At 44.8% G+C, this 24916-nt stretch overlaps 1 protein-coding gene across 8 annotated transcripts in view; it reads right to left on the bottom strand.

Annotated features, from left to right (window-relative positions):
- The window catches only part of ADGRB1 (adhesion G protein-coupled receptor B1), a 394593-nt gene that overhangs the window by 311713 nt on the left and 57964 nt on the right, over positions 1 to 24916 (bottom strand). The gene's annotated exons all lie outside the window — the stretch shown is intronic.

Raw genomic sequence — 24916 nt, 5'->3', positions numbered from 1 at the left:
GCCTACCTACCTACCTACCTACCTACCTACCTAATTGATCTACCTGTCTATCGTTTCTATTTCTCTGTATAGGGGTCAATTAGCATATGCAATCTTATCCAAACCAGCACCTGCTTTAAAACTAACCCCACGCTTCTTTTGGTCAAGCATGTCCCCTCTCTTTGTGGTGAGGTGCTGGTCGTTCCCATGGCCCCCGTCTGCTCCTGCGGCAGGAAGCCCAGAGAGCAGCTCAAACAAATATTTGTGGAGCACGAGCTATGTGAGCAAAAAAGGGGAAAGCAGCTACTTTATGGGTCCTAATGCATTTGCCCCTTAAGGGGAGAAGTCACAGCGCTAACAATACCTCCCTCATGCACCCAGCCGCCGTCTAGCCCGCTCTCACCATCCTTGGACTTATTCAATGAAATGGCAAAAAAAGAACCGAGGGGAATCGTGTTCTAAATTCCTCTCCGTGATGGAGAAGAAATGAAAGCTGCGGGTTTGGAGCATATATCAGCTTTTGCGAAGGCAGGGGATGATGTCAGAGGGCCGTCATGGCAACGGAACCCCCACCGCTCATGTGCAAGTCAGCAGGGCTCGTTGGATGGTGTGTGTGTGTGTGTGAGGAATGGGAGGGAGGGAGGCAGGCGCAGGCAGAAGGGTGTTTCAAATCTTTGTGCACCAGCCTCAGTTTTTAGCGTGCAAGTTCTCCGGAGAGAACAAGACAACTCAACCAAGAATCAGATTGTTACGTTCCAGCATAAATATTCTAGATATATGTGTCCATTGCCCCAGAAAAAAAAAGAAGGAAGGAGGGGGGAAGGAGAAAAGGAGGTTTTATGTACGTGCATAAATGAAAGAAAAAGAGGAGACAGAGAGAGATGGCAGGAAGACAGGCAGGTGGGTTAGTAGACATCCTAGGGGGGCTGGAATCCAAGCCCTAGGAGGAAAGACTGGAAGAACTGAGAAGGTTTTGCCTTCAGAAAAGGAGACTGAAGGGATACACAATAGCACTTTTCAAATACTTGAAAGGCTGTCATACAGAGGAGGGGCAGGATCCGTTTTTGATCATCTCAGAGTATAATACAGGAATCCAGGTTTAGGCTGAATATCAGAAAAAAACTCTTAACTGTTAGAGCAGTACGACAATGGAACCAATGATCTCAGGAGGTGATGAGTGCTCCAACGCTGGAGGCATTCAAGAGAAAACTGGACAACCCTTTTCCAGATCTACTTTGATTTAGGTTCCTGCCTTGAGCAGGGGGGTTGGACTGGTTGGCCTTGTAGTTCCCTTTCAACTTCATTATTCTAAGCTATGTCCCTTTCCTAATTCTTGACCTTCATATAGGGATCTGAATCCAATGGACCATTTGAAGCCAAGCTCATGATTTTAGCAAAATCCACGACACCAATGCTTCCCAACCTTGGGTCCCCAGATGTTCATGGACTGTGATCTTTAGAAATCTTGGCCAGCACAGCTGGTGGTGAAGGCTTCTGGGAGTTTTTTCTAGGAACATCTGGAGACCAGTGGTCCCCAACCTTGGGCCTCCAGATGGTCTTGGACTACCACTCCCAGAAGTCTTCACCACCACCTCTGCTGGCCAGGATTTCTGGGAGTTGAAGTCCAAGAACATCTGGAGGCCCAAGGTTGGGGGCCACTGCTCTAGACCATTCAGTTCTCAATTATTCTCATTAACCTCTCAACTTCCCCTCTTTTTTTAGCTGGAAGGCAATTTCATCAGCCCTGGCATGGCCTTCTGCAGCTGGTGCTGGCTCTCTGTTATTTTCCGTGGAGGCCCCTCCCAGCCTTCCTCTGCCACTGCTATCCTTTGAAACTGGAAACACCAGTTGGGATGAGCGTGGCCGAATCCACATCACCTTAAAAGAGGGCACGAGCCACCAAAAGGGAAGATGAAAGAGAGCTGCATAAAATGGCATGTGTTAATTGGTTGGTAGAGAGAGAAACTGAATTCAAAATGATCTTTTACATCAATAAAACAGAAAAATGTGTCTCCCTTGTAGGCCTTCTAATGGAGGACTGTCCTCTTCAAAAGACACCCACCCCCTAACCTGGGACTTTTGGAATAGAAAGCAAGGCATTAGAGATGGGATTTTGGGGATTTCTAGACCACAAGGACCCTCATTCTCCATTCTGTGACATCTACCCAACTTGCAGGTACCTTATCGACACCTATGTGTGAAAGACCGACACTGGAAGGCTTTGTGGCTGAGCTCAGCCAAGAGCCACCCAAACATCCAGTACTGACTGGGAGCTTTCTTTCTGAGAAGGAACTTTGGGAAGCACTACGATGCGGTATTGGTGGTCCAAAAAAAACCCCATCACTACAAGGTACACCACTGGATTCCGGCCACTCCCAATACACTTGTCCAGACAATAGAACAGTAGATGTGTTGGAAACCAAAAGAAACATCTTTCTTCAACAAAAGGGACATCTTCCTTCAACAGGTCCCGAAGGCCACGTTCCCTCTCCTTCGGCCCTCCTTAAGTTTTCCTTCTCCTACGACCTTTCCAGAAGACTGACCCAGTAACACCCTTCGCTCGGCTGGCGTACAAATACATACACTGACTCAGTGCTTCCCAAATGGGATTGCCATCTAGGCACAGTTGGTTGGGTACAAAAGGATCTCTGTCATTTCCATTCAGGCAGGAACAAGCGGGCTTCAATAGCTCTGGGTCCATTTGAGGCCCAGAAACAGTACAGTCTTGTGTGAAGGTTGAATGAGGGGAATGGAAGGAGGAGGAGGGGGAAAGAGGGGGGGGGAAAGATGTTGATTCGGTTAATTATTGACTCATTCCTCAAAGTGGAGAAGGACGAGGGAGGAGGAGATGATTTCCCCCGCAAGCCAAGCTTTGCCTGGATGCGCAGAAGCAAGATGCTTCATCTTTAAAATAATCAGCAGACAGGGAGAAAGCAAGGGATTTTTACACTTTAAAATGTCCAGTGGAGACTCACATGAATTAACAGCAGTGGATGGAAGCTCACCAGATGATCAGGTTTATACAGAGCTCTGAGGAAACTGAGTTGCTGTTGTAGGTCAGCAAGAAATGTTGATTTTTACATGCAACCCAACAGCCGGCTTGCATTGGCCTAAAGAAGTAGCTGTGACTCAACTTTTGCCATCCCGGTAGCTGTCATATATATGTGATTTCTGTTTGAAGGACTTCTTTCAAAACCAAGCCTCCCACGAGCTTTGTCCTTATTACTTAGGCTTAGTAGAATAAATGTTTGAAACGTACAGCATGAAAGGTACTGTACACAGGTGACAAGCAGGTGGCTGGAAAATAGATGCCACACAAATACATCCAGCAGAAAACACCGATGTGGTGCAGATGCACGTTAAACATACACTTGTTTGTGCGACATGCTGGCCAAAATCCCATTTGTGCAAATTGTGTGCATAAGGGCAATGGTGTGACTGGGTTCTGCCTATGATCTCAGAGCACACATAACTTGCCTGCAATGAGACTCATTCTGGGCATGTTGGGCAAGCCCAAAGATTGATGCAGGAACTCTTTAATGATCAGCAACTTTCCCCTCCTGGATGACCCTACCAGTAGCAACAGGTTGCTGATAATTAAAGAGTTCCTACTTTGATCCTGGGCCATAAAGAAGGCTGACCACCGATGAATTGATGCTTTTGAATTGTGGTGCTGGAGGAGGCTCTTGAGAGTCCCCTGGACTGCAAGGAGAACAAACCTATCCATTCTGAAGGAAATCAACCCCGAGTGCTCACTGGAAGGACAGGTCCTGAAGCTGAGGCTCCCATAATCTGGCCATCTGATGAGAAGAGAAGACTCCCTGGAAAAGACCCTGATGTTGGGAAAGCGTGAAGGCAAGAGGAGAAGGGGACGACAGAGGACGAGATGGCTGGACAGGGTCATCAAAGCCACCAACATGAATTTAACCCAACTCCGGGAGGCAGTGGAAGACAGGAGGGCCTGGCGTGCTCTGGTCCATGGGGTCATGAAGAGTCGGACATGACTTAACGACTGAACAACAACACTTTGATCCTGGGACTCACCAGTATTTCTCACTATGAGATTAATTGCAGTTGAGTTGGGCAACTCCAAGATCAAAGCAGAACTCTTTAAATGCTGCAGTTTCCTCATTGCTGGTGATATCACCATCCTTCTGCAGGTGCACTTTATTCAACAAGATGTTTGCCAGTGTCTGTAAAGGTTTATAGAAGCAAGCCAAAAAAGATAGTATTCCCATGTGTCTTCTGCAACTCAGGCTTCACAGCTATGGGTCTTAGGCTTCTTGATTTCTCTTCGTCAATTTGGCTTGCTTCTCCTTCTCTGACAATCCTCTTCAGTTTGTAGCAACTCTCTTGATTTCACCAGCACAACACCAGGCTTGCTCTCACAGCCCCAGTTCAGATGTCCTTATTTTCAAGATAACCCTTGTCTAGAGGCACACACACACAAAAAATCAAACATTTGGAATTGGATTTGGAAGGCAAAGAACATCCTTCACGGACTGTCCAGGGCTGGGACCCATGAAGTAAACCCTTCTACAGTTAGTAAACTGAAACATTCAATGCAGTCTCTGAATTGTGTGAGGTATGCGTTCCCCTTTATTTGACACTGGTTAAGCCTCATCTTGACTACTGTGACCAGTTATGGACACCACACTTGAAGAAAGATACCAACAACTAGAACAAGTTCAGAGAAGAGTAACAAGAATGATCAGGGGGCTGGAAACCAAGCCTTATGAGGAAAGGCTGAAAGAACTGGACATGTTCAACCTTGAGAAAAGAAGACTGAGGGAAGATATGTAAGCATTTTTCAAATACTTGAAAGGCTGTCATACAGAGGACAGGCAGCATCTGTCCTCAATCATCCCAGAGCGCAGGACAGAATAATAATGGGTTCAAGCTACAGGAAACCAGATTTAGGCTGAATATCAGGAAATACTTCTTAACCGTTAGACCAGTACAACAATAGAACCAATTAGTTCGGGCGGGCGGGGGGCTCCATACTGGGGGCATTCCAGAGGAAATTGGACAATTATTTGTCAGATATGCCTTGATTTGGATTCCTGCACTAAGTAGGGGATTGGACTCGATGGCCTTATAGACCCGTTCCAACTCAATTATTCTGTGATTCTATGATTCAAGCACATTCATTTGGATGGATATTATTTTCCCTTACTTTGAGATTTTAATTTTTAATATCTGTCTATTTAGATGTCATGTGTGGCTCTCCTCACCCCATCTTTATCCTCACTATAACACTGTGATGTGGGGCTGGCTTGACACGTTGTCTGTGGCCCACATGGGCTCTGAACCCTGTCCTCCCAAGCCCTCATCTCTCTCTCTCTCTCTCTCTCTCTGAAAAATTAAAATGTCTGACTCCTAATTAAGGAAGTATTCCCCCTCCCTTTGTTGTAAGGAGCGAGTGCTCTCTCTGTTTCACAACATGCTTTCTATTTTGGTCCCCAAAGAGAACAGGACAACAAAGCACAGCATTCCGAGGTCTTCAGATGCAACCCGCCCTGTTGCAGACTTCTTTGATCCTGCATGCGTTCTTCTGAATTTGCCCAGGCTCAAAAATCAACAATCCTTCTGCTGTTTATAGGATTTCTTCAGCAGGGATGAAAGTGACTGAACCAAAAGGCCCCTGAGTTTGCCCAAGGCTGCCGATGACACCAGCTTCAACTTTGGCAGCTGGCTTTTCATGCAATCTTCGACACTCAGCAAGGGAGAAAATGCATGCATCGAATTAGGGACGCTAGAAGAACAGGGACCTCGTCAATTCTGCTGAAGACTGACATTGTCCACACCTCCTGAACTACGATGGGAAGGTAGCTGTCTACTAACTTTCACACTTTGTGATGCAGTTTGTATCACGCTGCATTTGAAAATGTACATTTTGAGAGAAAATGAGCCTACAAAGACTGAGGTGGGGGAGAACATTTGGCATTTATTGTGCCTCCCTTTAAGGCTTAAAGAAGGAAAACCTTGCCCCGTCCTGTCCTGTAATGTAATGCAATGCACAATGCTAAGAAGAAGAAAAATAAAGCATCAGAAAACAAATGAAATCAAAATAATACATGAGTTATTTCTCTCTTATGAGACAGCAGATTTGCAGTGGGGGGTGTTGTAATTAGAGATTACACCCAGATCTACCCGAATCACCCGTCATTGCCAGCAGGGACGGCTGAGGGGTCTGACGCCGAGAGAGGCTCGGAAGCAAAAAACTAGAAATTGGGCCTTCTCGGCGGTGGCCCCTCGGCTGTGGAATGCCCTTCCAGCAGAAATTCGGCTGGTACCCTCACTGGGTGTTTTTAAAAAACAGTTAAAAACTTGGCTATTTAAGCAGGGCTTCCCTCCAGTCAGCTAAGTTTTTTATTTTTTCTTCCTTCCTTCTTATTCCATTATGCCAACTTTTAATCTAATTGTATTAATATTTTAATTGTATTTTATGATTATCTATATTTTATATTGTCCATTTTATGTTGTAAGCCGCCCCGAGTAGACATGGTCTAGAGGGGCGGGGTATAAATTTAATAAATAAAATAAAAAATAAATAGGGATGAACCTCCCAAATGGCAGCTTGTTTTGGTTCATGGTTCATCAAGGTTGATGAACCACGAACCATGAATTTTTGCCTAGTTTTACCCACAAACCATGAATTGGTTCATCGGTTACTGGAAGGGACTTTTTAAAAAAAAAACAGCCAGTGGCTGCCCATCACTTGCCCTCTCTGTCTATGGCCCGCCAAACAGCTGACTGGTAGGCACATAGACAGACAGGGCAAGCCTAGCTATCCACAGGGATGACCCGGCTGTCTTTGCAAACAGCAGCTGGGTTTCCCTCTCTGCCTATGACCCCAAGGAACAGCTGATCAACACAGGCAGAGGCAGGGAGGGAAACCACTAGAAATGGATGAATAAAAATGGGTATATTCGTCTCTTCATATTCGTCAGACTCTCCAGAACTGACAAATACGAAGGGACGAATATTCGCCGGGCCGAATAAATGATATTCAATGAATATCACCATTCCTTTTTATATTCGTCCCGATGTCTAGTCGTAGTAGTTCCCGGGACTACATTTCCCAGAATTCCCCATCTGTTTGTGGAGGATCCAGGGAGTTATATTCCAAAAGTCACTTCTCCAACCTCTGCAATGAGGATGCAGAAATCTATGGGGCTACCGCCAATCAGTACCGATTAAGCCCAACACCATATTGACTCGGACTCCATGTGGCTTCACAGACCTAGGAAGTGGTCTCATGTTCACTTTTGGATAACACCTGCTGCTAATACTCATACCTGAATTCAGTGACAGGTGGAGCCCCAATTTTCACATCTCTTCTACACCCCTATAGTGGTCCCTGGTCTCCCTCTTTCTCTCCATCCCCACAGTCTGTCAGGCTGTCGAAATTCGTCAGAGGGCCAGATAGCATTAGGCTCCAGTCCACAGCATGTTTGGGATGGCATTTTAAAAGGGATGAGTAATATGCAAATGAGCTCTCTCCAATGAATGCAACTCACTTATTCATCACAGAAAACGATGCACCTGGATTCACCATTAGTCACTCAATTAATTTAGAATCTGAAGTAAGTCAGTAGCTTATTTCTCAGAAATAACAGGCTCTGGAAACAGACGTATTCTATTCCTTATGTATTATGGAGAGTTGTCTTTTAACTCATGAGAACTAGCCTCTGAATGCAGCAAATACTCTTGGTTAAAAGAAAACCCAGCTAGGCAAAGTTTACAGTTCCTTTGCAGACATAACATGGGAGGGGAGCACTTATAAACTTTGTCTCTTTCTATAGAATTGCCCTCTCTGGTTCTTTCACAGTTCAAGAGAATTCAAATTATATCACTATCCTGTAATTGCATGTCATTGTTTTCTATATTTATTGGATTTATTGGAAGTGCTTGTATACCATTGAAATGGGGGTTCAAAAATGTGGCTTACAAATATAACTTTATTCAGGCATTCCAGATAGCGCTAAATTCAGTATGTGAAGAGGCAAATGTGCTACCTCCAACCTTATACATTGTCTTTTTTTGCTGCTCTAGTTCTGTGGCCAGCAACTAACTGAAGGGTAAAAGATTATACATAATGAGGACCCACCCCCCCCCTAAATATAAAAGGCTTCTCTTTCACAAAATCACCTCCGACCTATGGCCAAAAACAATAATGGAAAGGAGTGGAGACCTTTCCCCCACTCACCCTCATAGGTTCACTTTAATCCTGTTGAAAATGCCTAGATAGGGCTCACCTTGTTTAGAGGTTATAGAGATGTTTAGTCCCATTGAGTTGTTAACGGCTATTGTGTGTTTAATTAAAACTTTCCTTCTTGCAGGCTCTATTCCATATATTGTTTTCCCACTTAGTCAATATGGGGAATCAGTGATGATTTATCCACAAATTAATCACCTTTTCTTCTATGTGGAGGACAGAAGGATCTCTAAACCAACAGAGGTCACTCATTAAAACCTTCTCCACTCCATTAACTGACATAAGAAGGAACAGATGCTAACTCTTGAAAAGGTAATTCACCTCTCTCCTTCACCACACTGACCAGGAAGCAACAAAAGAGACAATACCTGCAAAAAGGAAGCTTTTAATTAAACATTCCCTTACCTCTGAACTCCAAAATAATGATTTAACTCTCCACCATGCAAAGACATTTTATTGTACTGTATTTTATTGAAAGAAGAAAAGGAAGATCTACATCCTCACATGAGATCAGAAAAGGGGTACAACTCCAGTTTTATCATGTCAGGGAACTTAACACCTGAAACTGTCCCTAAGAGCCCTCCAGAAATTTATAGACCTCTAGGGAAAAATCAGAAGCCTATGTTCATTACAGATGACATTGATCCCAGCTAATAGTTAACTCCAGAATGAAATCAATCATATCAATTTTCATCTGAGTATCATGGTATAAGTCTTTTCATTGCTGCAATAATTCCAGGCAACATCAATATGTATAATTATGCAAGCTTTATTTATTTACATCAGTTCTACATTCCATATGTTCACAAAAAAATCCAAAATATTCATATTTAACAGCTTTGAAAAAAACTAGACATAAATGCTTAAACCGAAATCCATCCCTACAACTTGTGAAAAGCTGCAGATGTGATTGTCATCCAAAATTCTAACAAGGATGAAAAGTTGCAAACCAAAGGACATTCAAAACAAGACTTTTAAGTTGTAGGCAGAAATCAAATCATGTTAAAATTATGTTTCAAAAATTCAGGAGCTTACATTATAAAAATGCACACTTATAGCCTTAAAAAGCACACTGAAAAACAAAAGATAGAGACTACATCTCTAAAACTCATCATTAAAATTAAAGGCATTGTAACTTTAAGTAATCTTTAGCCTTTGTGCGTATTAAAAACTCTAAATTACTCTAAGTGCTCACCCAGCCAGATTAATTTGAATCTGTGGAGGAAAATCCATGTTGATTTGTTAAGTTATCAGGTGTGAATGGCATACCATGGAGTTACTTTATAATGACAAGTTGAATTTTGAATTCGCACACATGTGGGCCTTTTCTCGCTATATTTATAATTATTTTAGATGTTTCACACTTCTCCCCTATCTTTAAACAATCTCTTTTCCAAGGACCTGGAGATCCAGGGATACTGAACTCCAAGCATTTTTTAAAATGGGAATCTTATTTGTCATTGCTCCTACTGTAATCCCAGAGTTTTAAGCTTAATATTGGCACAATAGATGTAACAACAATAAGGTAGTTGTTATGACTAAAATTTGTATGGAGCTTAGCGCAAGAAAAACGAGTAACAAAAAAATCTAGACCCCTGCACCAGAAACCTGGAAAGTCAGAACACTCTAATTTTAAAGAATGCATATTATAAGTCCTGCATCTTTTTACCCATGTCTGGTCATTATTTGCAAAACAAGTTCATCAGGATTGTTATGGTAGAGTGACCTTGCTTGGCTGCAGCCAGCCACCTGTTTTGAAATGATTATAGTAAACTATTGTTCAAGCCTCCATTCTAAAAGCACTTTCATTTTTCAGGGCTATTTTTCCCTATATCCTCTAAATTATTTTAACACTCCACACACACAAAATTCCACACCCGGACAATTTGACAGAGGCAGGTCTGGATTACATACAAAAGGTCACTGTATTCATACTGAGGAAGGAGATATAGTGAAGTCAGAGTGTGAAAGCAGCATTCCCTCTAATTGTCATTCCTGCTGTGTGGGAGCCTCGGTTTTCTGCGTGCTGAGGGTGGGGTTTCATACGAAACCTGGACGTAAATGGGCATTGACCCCAGCTGCCACTGTGTGGCACCAATGGAACTCTGCATGACCGCACATGCGTGTGCCTTAGAGAGAATGTTGTGTGAAAGCGATTCGGGTACAGACAAGCCCTGACATAAGTGCCTTCCAGCCCAAATGGAAATGGTCTCATTCAAAAATTGGGCTGGGTGGGTGCCTCTCCCCGTCCATTGCCTCTCCAGTCACTAGCCATCTATGCCCCTAGAACACGCAGGATTCTAAGCATGTCACCTCTGTACTTAACGACTCCTGTGATTGAAGATAGGAGTACACCCACCTGGGGTTGACTGTCTTTCTGGACTAAGAATATGAATCCTGAAGCTTCTGCTGGGACCTTTCTGGGCTGTGATGACTGTCCATATATCCAGCACTAACCTGTTGTCTCCTCCTGCCTCCAAATTTGGAGCCTCACCTCTCTGCTGTGTCTCTTTCCCTCTCTTAAGTCTGTTGAGGTTGGTGGCTGAAAGCAGTCATGTTTCTCAGTTTGCTATTCCATCTGTTTAACTGTAAGTAATGGAACCTTTTTATTCTTTCTCTGACCCACTTGGGCTCTTTTTAAGGAGAAGGGCAGGATAAAAATGAAATAAATAAATAAATAAATAATGTCTCAAGAGTGACTTACAGAGACTGTAAGTGCCAGTGAATGAAAAAGACATGGAGTAATCTGGGGAAACTTGCAGCTATTCTGCTCTGTGCATTTCCATTGCACAGCTAGAGGAATTCAACTCAAAACTCAGCAACAGCTTTTGGTCTCTGAGAGAAAACAAGGTATGTTTGCATCAGGAAGGGAGAGCCCTTCTTTTTTAAAAAAAAGTCTGTGCAGAGAGATTTGTGTGTGCAAGGGTTCTGGGTTGTTTTTTCCCTTCCTGAGAACTCTTACAGAAAATCTTGAAGTATTTCTCAGTCATTTCATGATTTTCCTTTCTCCTGGAAGAAAAGCAATCTGCCCAAAATTCTTGTACCAAATGGCATCTTTAAGGTGGATAATTACCCGGAAACACCATTGAGTTACATGGAATCTGGTGGTTTACTGAGCAGAAGAGGCCGAAAGCAATGCCAAACCAAGCCAAGCCCAAAATGGAGGACATGGAACCATGGGTCTTGTTTTGCCAGGAACCTGGGAAATCTCACTGGTTCAAGAGAAGGTCTCAACAAGGAGTCTCACCATAACAAGCCCTGGAAGATGGCTCAGAATGAGCCATTTTCCAAGGGTTAGTCGTTTGTCTGCCTCGACTTCCACAGCTGTCGGCAGAGCAATGTCCAAGTTAATAGATGAAGGCAACAGCAAAGGGGAAATCTAGAAAAGGTTAGCCACCAAGGCATTGTCACCTGCTGCAGCTTGAAAAACAGGACCCACACTTGCATTCCAGTCTCAGTCTCCCCCAATAACCCTCTGCCTTGCAGATCTGAAATGTTTCCAGCTTGGGCTGCTCCCATGGCTGGTCTTTGTGGTTCTAGGAAGGGACCACAGATCTGAGAGGTTTCAGCACCTGAACTGTGGAGGCAGAGTTCTACAGAAGCTGCAGGCAGCCCCTGTCCCGTCTCGGTTTGGTGCACTTCTGCTGTGCTTCAGATTTGGAATACCTTGAAATGCAGCAGCTTTGGAAAGCCCTTTATCCCTCTACTCCGCTGAGTCATCCTGGCAGTGTCTCCCGTTAGTCGGGGCTCCAAATCATGATTCAGTCTTTTGCTTTGTCAAGGGGGTTGTGTTGTCTGTTAAACCCTTGCGCTGTGGAAAAGGGAGACATCAACAGATCCATTGCAGGGCAGAGGGTTAAGCTACTAGAGGTCCTGGCCAAACATAAACAGCTGATTTGTACATCATGTACATTATGGGAATGATGTGGTCATGTTTATGAAGGGCTTCATGCTGCCCTGGCAATGGACAGAAGAAGAAATCATGTTAGGGAGATCATCCATAAATACCCTTGTTTGTTTCCACAGCCATCTGAAAAGGTAGGAGCATTGTGTCTCCCATGATCCAACATGTGTCTGCATCATTCACAGCACCTAGGGGCTGTAACAATTTGTCCATGCATCTCCTTGCAGAAGTCTCTATCATGCCCTAAACCTTAAAATGCAAATGCTTGCAATATTTGTCTGGAAAGAAACTACCCAGAGAACAGATGCACAGACACACACACACGGGCCATATACGTAATTTAGACAAGTCATTGTTTTGTCAATGTATTCGCGAAGGCTTTCACAGCCGGGATCTAATGGTTGTTGTGGGTTTTTCAGGCTCTTTAGCTGTGTTCTGAAGGTTGTTCTTCCTGACATTTTGCCAGTCTTTGTGGCTGGCATCTTCAAAGGAACAGGAGTAGCACTCTGTGCTCTGGTGCAGTTTGTTTGGAGAGTTGAGTACATATTTATAGCTGTGGGATCAGCTTTTGTCCTTTTCAGGAGATGGGTGATTATGGTGATCAGTGTGTTTTTGTTGTGGGCGTATTGTTGTGATAAGAAGGAGTGATTATCTGTCACTGTAATTGGTGGATGTCATTAGCTGGTCTTTTGTGTGCAGGGATCACCGGTCCTTGTGGCTGGGTAGAGTTCGTTGACCTTTTGGCGGCTGTATTTTTCAGTGCTGGGAGCCAAGCTTTGTCGACTTTTAAACTTCTTTTTTGTTGAAGCACTGCTGGTATTTGTGGATTCCAATGGCTTCCCTGTGCAGTGTAACGTAATGATTCCTGGTGTTGTCCACTATTTCAGTATTTTTGAATAGAATTTCATGTCCAGCTTGTTTTAGAGCATGTTCAGCTACTGCCGATCTTGACACATTGTTCCGTCATTTTAGACCTACACTCGAAGCAGAAAAAGGTGCCTTGACGGGTCCCAGAGCCACCCACCTGGCACAAGCACCTTGGGCAGCTGATGTCCAAAAGTAACTTCCCTAAGCCCTCTCAATTTTCTCCACACTTAAAAAAAAAGTTACAACTTTTTCATACCACTTTAGCTTCCATGGCTCCATCCTAAGAATTTCACCATGGAAACACATCGAGAAGTCGCAACAGCAAACCCATCCATCGTGTAACTCCCAAACCCAATTAGGGTTGCCGTAAATTGGAACAAATCTGATGGGACACAGGAAAAGCAACAGACTCAGGCAAGGCAGTTAGTTGTGACCCCTAAATGTATTAGGGGCGAAGGATGAACAGGCTCATCAACATCAAAGACAACATGCCCACACTCAACTGTAGAATATGATTTCAAATGCAACCTTTCCTCTGATCGTTCCCAGTGTTTTGAGGAATCACAGAATCGTAGAATCATAGCATAATGCAGTTGGAAGGGGCCCATAAGGCCATCAAGTCCACCTCCCTACTCAAGGCAGGAATTCTGATCAAAGCAGATCTGCTAGGCGGTTGTCTAAATTTCTCTTAAATACCTCCAGCACTGGAGCACTCACCACCTCCCAAGGCAATGGGTTCCATCATCGTTCTACTCTAAAAGTGAAGACATTTTTCCTGATATTCAATCTGGCTTCCTGTAGCTTGAGCCCATCATTACGTGTTCTGCACTCTGGAATGATGGAAAACAGATCCTTCCCCTCCTCTGTGGGACAACCTTTCATGTATTTGAAGAGTGCCCTCCTCTCTCCCCTCAGTCTTCTTTTCTCAAGGTTAAACAGGCCCAGTTCTTTCTGCCTTTCCTTATGGGGTTTGTTTTCCAGCCCCCGATCATCCTTGTTCTGCAGATATACATCTGTGTATACCAAGACAAGGAAGCACTACTAGTCTGAAAAAAGCGAATTATGCCTCTCCAAGGTAGAGCTGTTTTCATTATCCAGGATTGGTAATGCAATTGAGCTCCCCGTTACCTCCAAGAGATCCATGCTGCTGACATTTTAATTAAGCCAGCTCCTCTTCTCACTTCCTGCTGTTAGGGAGGTAAGTGCAGTATTGACTCCCCCAAAGTGCATGCACATACATGCGCATGCACTCACGCCCCCACACCCCTATAATACCAGTTCTAAGAGGATGCTTACATAAGGAGCGTCAAGCATCCTCTGTTCTGCCCACCCGCCACCAGAAGTACAAATGACAGAGCAGATTGCATTTAGCAAAGCCTCTGGATGAAACAAACTCTAGAGCAGTGGTCCCCGACTTTGGACTACAACTCCCAGACAACCTGGCCAGCACAGCTAGCGGTGAAGGCTTCTGGGAGTTTTGGTCCAAGAACATTTGGGGACTGAAGGTGAGGAACCACTAAAGGTAAAGGTAAAGGTTCCCCTTGACAATTTTTGTCCAGTCATGTTCGACTCTAGGGGGCAGTGCTCATCCCCGTTTCCAAGCCATAGAGCCAGCATTTTGTCCGAAGACAATCTTCCGTGGTCACATGGCCAGTGCGACTTAGACACGGAACGCTGTTACCTTCCCAGTGAAGTGGTCCCTATTTATCTACTTGCATTTGCATGCTTTCGAACCGCTAGGTTGGCGGGAGCTGGGACAAGTGACGGCTGCTCACTCTGTCGCATGGATTCGATCTGACAACTGCTGGTCTTCTAACCCTGCAGCACAGGCTTCTGCAGTTTAGCCCACAGCGCCACCACGTCCCAGAGGAACCACTGGTCAGGAGCAAATCTGTGTTGCACCTCCCCTGCTAAAGGGAGGCTCGTGTGCTGGAAACTTTCCCTTGTTGAAACATGGTGTATGTCACGTTCCCGAGGGTTACAACAGCAGAGTCCGATAAGCCAGTCCTATGTCAGGAATTCCGGGAATGCAGAGCCGATATGCAAATACCAAAGCCAACTGACACAATGTGTCTACTGGGGGAGGAGAATCTGGAGGTGATTCAGGTGTTTGTATTTCTAATTACTCAGCATTCTCCTCAGCTACAGTTAACCCTTCAGGTTCCAGATCTTCGGCTGCACTCATGACAGCAGACTAGGACTGAGAATCAAACTATAGACCCTTTCAGATCCTCCTATTCTTTCCTCTGCATTGTTTATCTTTTAATTCTAACTGGAGATGAGATATTTGTATTCCTCTGTCCTCTCGTGAGGAGGTGGGATGATGAGTCTCCCAGCTCAGCTGCTGAGTGATCAACAGCATAGGGATGCGGGATAGTGGAGGCCAGGCTACTGCTCTGATTGGCACAGTGCAAATAACTATGGCCCCATGCACTGCACTGCAGGCGATCAGTGGACTTACTGCTTATGCTGGGGGGTGGGGCAGCATGGTATAGTGGATAGAGTAATGGCTTAGGACTCAGGAGACCTGGGTTTGAATCCCCTCAGCAGCATTCACTGGGAGGTAAGGTAAAAGTAAAGGTTCCCCTTGACATTGAGTCCAGTCATGTCCAACTCTAGGGGATGGTGCTCATCCCTGTCTCCAAGCCATAGAGCCAGTGTTTGTCCGAAGACAATTTCTGTGGTCACGTGGCCAGCGCGACTAGACATGGAATGCCGTGACCTTTCCACCGAGGTGGTACCTATTTATCAACTCATATTTTTACATGCTTTTGAACTGCTAGGTTGGCAGGAGCTGGGACAAATGATGGGAGCTCCTTCCATCGCGTGGATTCGATCTTACGATGGCTGGTTTTCCGACCTTGCAGCACAGAGACTTCTGCGGTTTAACCCACTGTGCCACCACGTTCCTGGGAGGTAGCACTCCTTAAACATCACCCATTACCTTGAAAACCCAGTTAGAATTGCTGTAAGAACCATGTGACTTGGCAGCACATGAAAAACCAAGATCTCCCAAGTGAAGATACGACCAGAATAAATACTGTACGTAAAATGGAAACAGGGTCTTGTTTTTGCAGAAAGTCCAGAAACCTCAGTGATGCAGGGCAGGAGTTGAGACTCAGGGAGCCATCGGATGGCGAGAAAGGGTCTCATCCTGATTGGAAGGGTCACTTCGCTGGGAGCAAATCTTCCCTGGGAGGGACTCTTCCGCTTGTGGAGGAGTCACACCAACCAGACCCAAAAAAGAATAACCACTGTCACTGGACCAAAAAAGGGTCCAGCTTCGGCAGGGAGCAGAACCAGGCTGATTCACAATCTCCTGTGATTTGTGTGATCACAGGAAACCAACTTGCACTGGATCGTGCCACAAGCGGTCAAAAAGGCCAGCTAGTTTTCCATCTGATCGCAGCCTCAAGCAATTGCTGAGAACAGCCTGTGGGATTTTGCCGCATTTCTAGAAAATATCCTGTTTCAAGAAGCACCCCATTGGTTACTTTTGAACATCAGAAGACCCCTGCTGGATCAGGCCAAGGGCCCCTCTAGTCCAGCTCCTGATACCCCTTCCCCTGCATTTGGCATTTTGAAGGACTTTCCTTCGAAGGCTGGAGGTTATACATCCCCGTCATGGCTTGTCACCTGCAAGGGACTTTTCCTCCAGGAATCTGTCCAATCCCCTTTTAAAGGCATCTAGGCCAGATGCCATCTACCACATCAAGTGGCAAGGAGTTCCACAGGCTAACAACACACTGGGTCAAGGAATCTTTTCTTTGGTCTGTTCTCACTCTCCCAAAACTCCTTTGGAGTGGGTGTCCCTTGGTTCTGGTTTTGTGTGAGAAGGAAAAGAGCTTCCTTCTCTCCCCTTGATCGACCCCATGCATAATCTGAGAATTCTCAATGATGTCCCCCCCCCTCAGGTATCTTTTCTCTAGACTCAAGAGCCCCAAACGCTGTCGCCTTTCCTAATCAGGGAGGTGCCCCAGCCCAGTCCTCATTTGAGTCACTGTCTTATGCACCTTTTCCAGTTCCACAATGACTTTTTTGAGGTGCGGCGACCAGAACTGCACATAATACTCCAGGTGCAGCCTTACCAGCATTTTGTATAATGGCATTATAATGCTGGCTGTTTTATTTTCAACCCGCTTTCTTGAAAGCTGTATAAATTTTCCCTTGTGTCAATTGTGCAGGTGAGAACAAAATCTTTCAGAATTTTCCTCCCTGGTAAGAGAGATTCCAAGAGAGCTTTTGGCATTTTCCCCATCATGGGACCTTTGTTGCAAAACCTTGCAGAAGGGTTTTTGGGTTTTTTTTTGCCAAAAAGCTTGTATTCTCTGCAAAACTTGTATTTCCATGCAAAAGAATCCCAAAAGTTTTGTGCAAAATGCAGCAGTTTTGCACAAATTCATTTTTCTCTTTCCTTTTTTTATTTTTTATTTTTTTGGGCGGGGGTGGGAACGATATTGTTGACAAAATAACGGCTGCTTTTTCTCTCTTGTAAAAGAGTCAAAACACCTCTCGTCGGTTAACTATTTATTTGACAGCATGCATCAGTTTGTTGATGTTGTTTAGTCATTTAGTCGTGTCCGACTCTTCGTGACCCCATGGACCAGAGCACGCCAGGCCCTCCTGTCAGTTTGTTGAGAGACACTTTTCTATTGTGGATGAGAAAATTTGCTTACATGTGCTGCATCCTTGGACTAGATAAAAATGCTTGAAATTCCAGACGTCTCTCTTTACTACACCTGCAATAGTTCTGTCTGTAACTTACTAATGATTTTTTTTGCCACCTTTCTCCCAATTCTAATTGCTCCAGAAGGCAGCAAGGGTGGAAATGAGACCCCAGAAGTCATGGGGAACCCACTGGCCAAAACCCACCTTTAAAGCTGCTGTCCTTTAATTGTATGGGATATTCACTTTAATTGTATGGGAGAGTAACTGAGTGCTCTAGGACAGTGGCCCCCAACCTTGGGCCTCCAGATGTTCTTGGACTTCAACTCCCAGAAATCCTGGCCAGCAGAGGTGGTGGTGAAGGTTTCTGGGAATTGTAGCCCAAGAACATCTGGAGGCCCAAGGTTGGGGACCACTGGTCTAGGACAGTGGTTCTTGACCTTAGTTACTCAGGTGTTTTTGAACTGCAACTCCCAGAAACCTCAGCCAGCAGAGCTGATGGTGAAGGCTTCTGGGAGTTGCAGTCCAAAAACATATGAGTAACAAAGGTTATGAACCAGTGGTCTAGGAGTTATGCCTGAGCAAGCCAGGATAGGAAGATTTTAGGCAACACTGGCTCTCTGTACCAAACAGAGAATACCAAAAATATTCATTTATGGAAAGATACAAAAGAAAGAGAGGGGGGGGGGCTTGAAGCATTTGGAGATCACATATATGGCATGTAAGCATGACACTTCTTAGGGGCCTTCAAGTATGAACCAACTTACAGCAACCCTCATAGGGCTTTCAAGGTAAGTGGGATAGTTTTACCCATCCAACACCCCCCACTGGGAGTTTCCATATTTGAGCAGGGATTCGAACCCAGACCGCCTGAGTCCTAGCCCATCTCTCTACCCACTACACCATGTTGGGTCTCACTCTCCCGCTCCAGGTTTGAGAAGATGGCATCTGGAGATCCCAGTCGAGCCTGTGTGATCTCCACTGGTTGAAACTCGCCTCTGCGTCCGTTCGATGCGGTCACAGGGTTATTTGTCCCTCCAGCGCAGCCCCGCCTGGATGTTTCCGAAGGAGGAATCGGCTTTGAAGGGTCACCTGTTTTTCTCCGCAGGGTCTGCTTTCAGACTCCAAAGTCCCCCGCCAGCCTGGCAGAAGAATACTGCTTAAGGGAACTGAAGATGCCTCCTGAAGATGCTATTTACAACAGCTCTCAGCAGGTGTCAGTCAGTGAACCTCGCCTTACTCTTTTCACACAAAAGCCTCCCTTCATCCACCCACCTTGTGCAAATGCCTCTGCCTTAGTTGCTTTTCATCTCCAGGAACATCCTTGTCTTTTAAAATCTATCAGCATGCAAGAATGGCATAACACGGAAGAGGAGCCTCTTTTTCCTTCCCTCCCAACTCCAATCTTTCCCTGCAGTCTAATCAGAGCTTGGCGACTAGTCTCCATAGCAGCTGTCTTTTCTTTTCCAAAGTACACCGAGTTCAAGGTAAAACCAGCCTCCAGGATCACCTCTGAAGATCATAGATAGAAGATGGCCAATTAAATGAGGGACGCCAGATCTCTCTACCCAGCAGCATGGAAGTCACAGAGTTTTGAATTTTGGTGAAATTCCTTTAACTGGACAGCAGAAGTGTAGGGATTCATGCAGCAGAATAGCATAAAGTTCCCCACTGTTTGGTCCACCCCTTTGCTCATTAACAGGTACTTACAGTAACTCGCTCTGCGACATTGGTAGAAGAAAGAATAAAAGGTTTTGTTACTTACAGTGGAACAGATCAAGCAGAGAACTGACAAATATGGACTGCTTTCAGCATCAGACTTCAACAGGCTTTATAACGCTGCTTCCCAACCAAGTCCCCAGAAGTTCTTGGACTACGACTCCCAGAAACCCTGGCCAGCACAGCTAGGGGTGAAGGCATCTGGGAGTTGTAGTCCAAGAACATCTGAAGACCCATGGTAAGGAACCATTGCTTTACAGAGAGGAAGAGCTCCAAAGCAGAGAGGCGGGGCTTTCTTTGAATTCAGAGGCAGGAGGGAACAATTGGTTAGTGCTGGATTGATTGACAGTCACCCCAGCCCAAAAAGGTCCCTTTCTGAATGTGAAGCAGGATTAACATATAATTCATGGATTGGCTTTGGGATGCTGCCTAGTAAAGGAGGAGCAGGCATCTGATATCACATACGCCACTGTTCAGGATTTTTAAAAAGTAACAATAAAGGAACTGTTTTCATTGCTTTCGACAATCAGGAAAGTAAAGAATTTTTACCCTTCTTTTTTAATGCGGAAAACTCAGTGGTACAATTTCGCCCCCACGTTCTAAGGGGAAGAAATGGCTGAATATGAACCCGCCAAAACAGTGAAACACTTTCTACCGTCTGGATGTGACATCAATTTTATGCCAGCTTGAAAGGTGACTTTCTGACAGTCTTCCAACACAGATGAATCAATGGCTAGAGTCCAATTAGCAATTTACACTTGTATAAGGGAAATGGTAGAAACTGCAGCAGTAAATTACCCCTCGTTCAGAAATTGCTGGTTGCACTCCTGGGTCTGTGCCTGATCATTGGGCACACACTACACGCATACCACACGGCCAGCATCTCATTAATGAGTTGCCATTTGCCATTATAACTCCCACATTACTCCTTACCACAACTGTAGATTGCCAATGCAATACTGGCAAATCCAGCATTAAAAGCACAAGTGACTTCATTATACTGGCCATAGGTGGTGGTGACTTTCTGTTGAATTTAGACTCCAGGCTTTCCCAGTCCCTACTTGGAGAGACAGAGACACTGAACCTGGAGTGTTTGGGGGGTACAAAGGCATATCCTGCACCCATGAAAGAGAGACTTTCCTTGGGGGAAGAGGACAAGCCCTATCTCTAGCCAACTTTCCTTGCTACAAGCCAACATTGGCTTCGTCGGCCACCATCTTGCCACATTCACAGGCACATCTAGTGAGGACATGGGGGGGGGCGTTTCTGGGTAGCTGTTCCAAGGTGTGAAACCCCTTCCTAGGGGCAGCGAGGCTGGTCCGCTCCCTGTAGTCCTTCCCCTAGCAGGAAAACAATTTTTTATTTAGATGGACCGGTGGCCACTGATTGCTGACGAAACTGGGCGCATGCTCCTTTGAAAGGGAGGAAAAGCTGTGCTTCGTTTTCATCTGGGTTGACATGCCTTTCAAACCATGTCCGTGTTATGCTTGTTTTAAAAATGTACTTTATTTTAATAGTATTTTCCAACACTGATTTATTTTTCTCTCCTTTTTCTTTTTACAGCCACGTCTACTTTTAAATTTGTGTTCTGAGCCATCGCGGGTCCTGCAAAGGGGAGAAGCTGGATGTGCATTTTAATTAATGAAGCAATTCACATTTAAAAACTCCAGCCATGTAGAGAGGGGGATATTCAAGTAGTGGAACGTGCCCATGTACTAAACACCTCGTCAATGTCCCTTTCATAAGGCAGTATGCTCACAACCCTTAACTACTCTCTTAGGGGATGATTCTTGGTTATTAACCAGCCGTTTGCTCAACCCAATGTAACCTAGGAATCAAATCTCAGAACTGCAGCGTGGAAGGGAGCCTGTAGATCATCACGTCCAGTCCTTGTCAAGGAGGAATAGAACTCCCAGTCTCTGGCTTTGCAGACAGATGCCTAAACCCAGAGCTATCCAGTTCATCGATGAAGGAAGGAGTACTGGTTAGTCCGCGACATAACAACGTGTATCAAAAAGAGAGGGAAGGGGGAACGTAATGGGGGCAATCCATTCAAAACCACGCAAAATGCCACTGGAAACATCCTAAGAAGCTGGCAGTTATAGCTTGCTTCCATGACATGGTCACAGATTTCTTAGAGAAATGCCAACGTCAACATTTGGAACCATCTTGGAAAAGCATCTAGTGCAAGGGAATATGTACATACATGATGTCCCCCACCACTGAAGTCCTCTCTCCATCCTACCTGCCACAGAAGAAGCTTCTGAATGTGGAAACTGTGATACTGATATGGTCTGCCATGGCAGTAGGAGCTGGCTGGATAGCTCAGTGAGTGAGGTCTCTGGCTGAAGAGCCTGAGGTTGGAATTTAAATTCTCCACTGGGCCTCCTGGGAGAAGAGCCAGCTTATGTAGCCTTGGGCAAGCTGCACAGTCCCAGAAATGTCCCCAGAAGAAGGGAAGGAGAAACCACCTCTGAGTACTCTTTACCTGGAAAACCCTGACCAACATTGCCATAAGTCAGAATTAACTGGACGGCACATAATTACATTATAATGATGGCAGGAGGACAGTGGACCAAGAAAAGTGGAGAGGTGAACTCCCTCTGAGGTCTGAAGGACTGTGTGCCCCCCTCAAAAAAAACCCCTCTTTCTAGCAGACAAAAACCACTGGCCATTTTGAAAGAAAATGTCGCAAGTGTGATCTCTGGCAGCCTTTCAGAAGGAGGAAGAGAATGAAAAAGCCTGCAATCAGCTATAATTAGTTCTTACAATGCGAAAGTATAATTTGCACTGAATTATTCATAAGCTAAAGCGTCGGTTCCACCACAGTGAAATTAATTTCCTTCTTCCCTCCATCTGAAAATAGGAAGAAAAATAGGAGGTTTCAGTGATGATGGGGACCATGAATGATGCAAAGCCCTACTGTCTCGGCAACCATGTGCACCACTGGCGCCTTAGGCACCATTTACACTCACGGAATCCATACCAGCCACCAGACTGCAGTTTTGACGTTGTTGATTCCACAAGTTTAGTAGGAACTCATGCTAGGCTCCTTCGTGGAGTGGCCACTGGGCTCTCCTGCCACAACACGGCTCCTTGTTACCGGCATGTAACACTGTATGCTTAGGACAAATTCATACGATGGGAGGTCCATGCTCACTTTGTTCAGGTGACTGTATCCACTGGGAAACCACTGCTAACTTATGGCTGCCTAGCCGGAATGGGAAGACTACAAATGGAGGAGAGCGTAACATCCTTCTAGACTGGTGGTTCCCCAGATGTTCTTGGACTGCAGCTCCCAGAAATCCTGGCCAGCACAGCTCATGGTGGAGGCTTCTGGGGTTTTAAGTCCAAGAACATCTGGGGACCCAACGTTGGGAAGCACTGGTCTAAATATTTGATTCTGTTGTTGAATCACCTTTACTGTCACAATGTTCAAAACCACCTAGTAAATTAGACGCATTTCCTCTAGTACAGCAGAAAACAAGGCTGATGCCTCATTTATCTGGGTAGCTTCGGTGCCCACATTACAGACCTGAAAGCCATGGTAGAAACGCATTCACCATTACTAAGTCCATCATGCTTTATTGTCTTCTCCAAAAGCAGCACAAAAGGCATGCCCCGCCGTTGCAGATTATACTTCAGTCTAATTGCGAAGCTAATTGCATTGAGGGGGAGGGGTAGCAAATAAGCAAACAGCTGGAGATTAAGAGAAGCTACCCAAATGAAGAACGTCTTGGAGCGCTAAAAGGAACAATTACGATTAATGTCTTCACCACATTGGCTGCATATCTTATGCCCACATATACTTTCTGTGCCTTTTCCTCTTTCGCTTACGACTGGATTTGTCGAAAGCACCCCAGTGAAAAGGATCAGTCCCGGCTCAGTGGCAACAGCAGGAAGGCAAGCTCTTCCTTCCAAGATGGAAAAAAATATGTCAGAACACAATGTCGGGGAGAAAATGGGACTGGATTCAGATGGTGATGTCTCAGACCAGCTGAGTCTGGTATCTCATCAGAGGTGAGGCAGTCTACACACTCCGTTTTTTAGTTGAAACATCAAAGGAGCTATCCAAGGTGCCAAATTTATTTTGGGGAGTATGTGTGTGACAGCTTTCTCAGCACCTTTCATAGTTCCTGTAAAGTTTGGACTAAAACTCCAAATGGATCCATTGTCCCACTGACCAGTGTGTTGCCCTACTTAGCCTTTGTGATATGTTGAAGAGGCTGTTGTCTTTCCGTAGCAACAGTAGCAGGCATTTTCTTCCTACTGGTATGATGATTAAGGATGCTATAAGGCATGACGATGGCCACTAGTTTTGATGCCTTTCAAAGTTATCAAGCCAAAATTGTGGGGCACATCATTCCAGAGGACTGAATTGTGCATTATACGATACACCCATACCCGGTTACTTCTACGTTTCGACTCCAGACGCACAGTTTCTTCTAAGCTCTATGCCTGAACTTACCAATGAGGCCGGAGTTTACTTCCTGATGATTAGGTATAAACAAAAGCAAGCTAATTAACAAAGATGATAAGCTCATACCAGGATAAAGCAACATCCTCTGCTTCTCAGTGAAGCTCTGTTTCTAATGGTGTGTTAGCAGGATTGAGACAAAAGCTTCTGGGAATTCCAAGATGATGCAGCTGCATATAGTTTCAGGGGAAGGATGTGGGATAATTTGTTGGCATTTGGTTTTTCTTTTAATAGGTTTATCTAATCTAAATACTTTGAACCAAGCAAAGGTGGTCAGCAATATTTACACTTCCAGACATGCAATGAATTCTTTAAAGCAAAGACCTCCTCTAGAGTTGCTCTTTCATCAATGCATACCTCTCTCTAAATAGGTTTCTTACTGAGGAAAAGGCAGGATATAAATATCATAAATAAATAAAATGCACATGCAAATATGTGTGTTTCTTTTTAAAAATCATGCAAAACTACATTTTCCCACTCAGAACTGTTGGATTTTTTACAACGTCGCATGCTGCTTGTGTTTTGAGTGACTGGGCTTTTCTAGGCTGGGTTGACTGTCAAGCTGTCCAGCATTAACCAATTGCTCCCTCCAACCTCTGAATTCAAAGAGAGCTCTGCCTCTCTGCTGAAGTGTCTCTTTCCCTCTCTTTAGTCTGTTGAAGTCAGTTTGTTAGGTTGCTGCTCATAATCTGTTGGTAAAGAAATGATTTTTATTCCTTCTCCTTCTAATGTCTCAGTGAGTTGTTGAGACTTTAAGTGCCAGTTAAGAGAAAGGGGTGGACTCTCTGGGGAACTTAAAACAATCTTCTGCGAGTCTCTGTACTTCTGTGTAGCAAAAGGAATTTTACCAGAAATTCAAGGCTCTGCATGAAGAACAACCTCAGGCACATGGGGAACTAGATAAAGAATGAGATTGTTATTAAATGTTTTGACAGAAGAAGAAGGAAGAGAAGATTTCTTGAAGGAGAAAAACAGCAAAATAGGGTAGTTGCTTTTAACCCTGAATGTGGGCTTGCTAGAGACCAGAATATGGGGTTAAGTGGAATCTTGATCTGATTGAGGAAGGTTCATCTCATCTTCTCAA

The sequence above is a fragment of the Pogona vitticeps genome, chromosome 4, assembly GCF_051106095.1.
Source record: "Pogona vitticeps strain Pit_001003342236 chromosome 4, PviZW2.1, whole genome shotgun sequence".
In the NCBI taxonomy this organism is placed as follows: Eukaryota; Metazoa; Chordata; class Lepidosauria; order Squamata; family Agamidae; genus Pogona; species Pogona vitticeps.
This window is presented reverse-complemented; position numbering and strand designations above follow the sequence as displayed.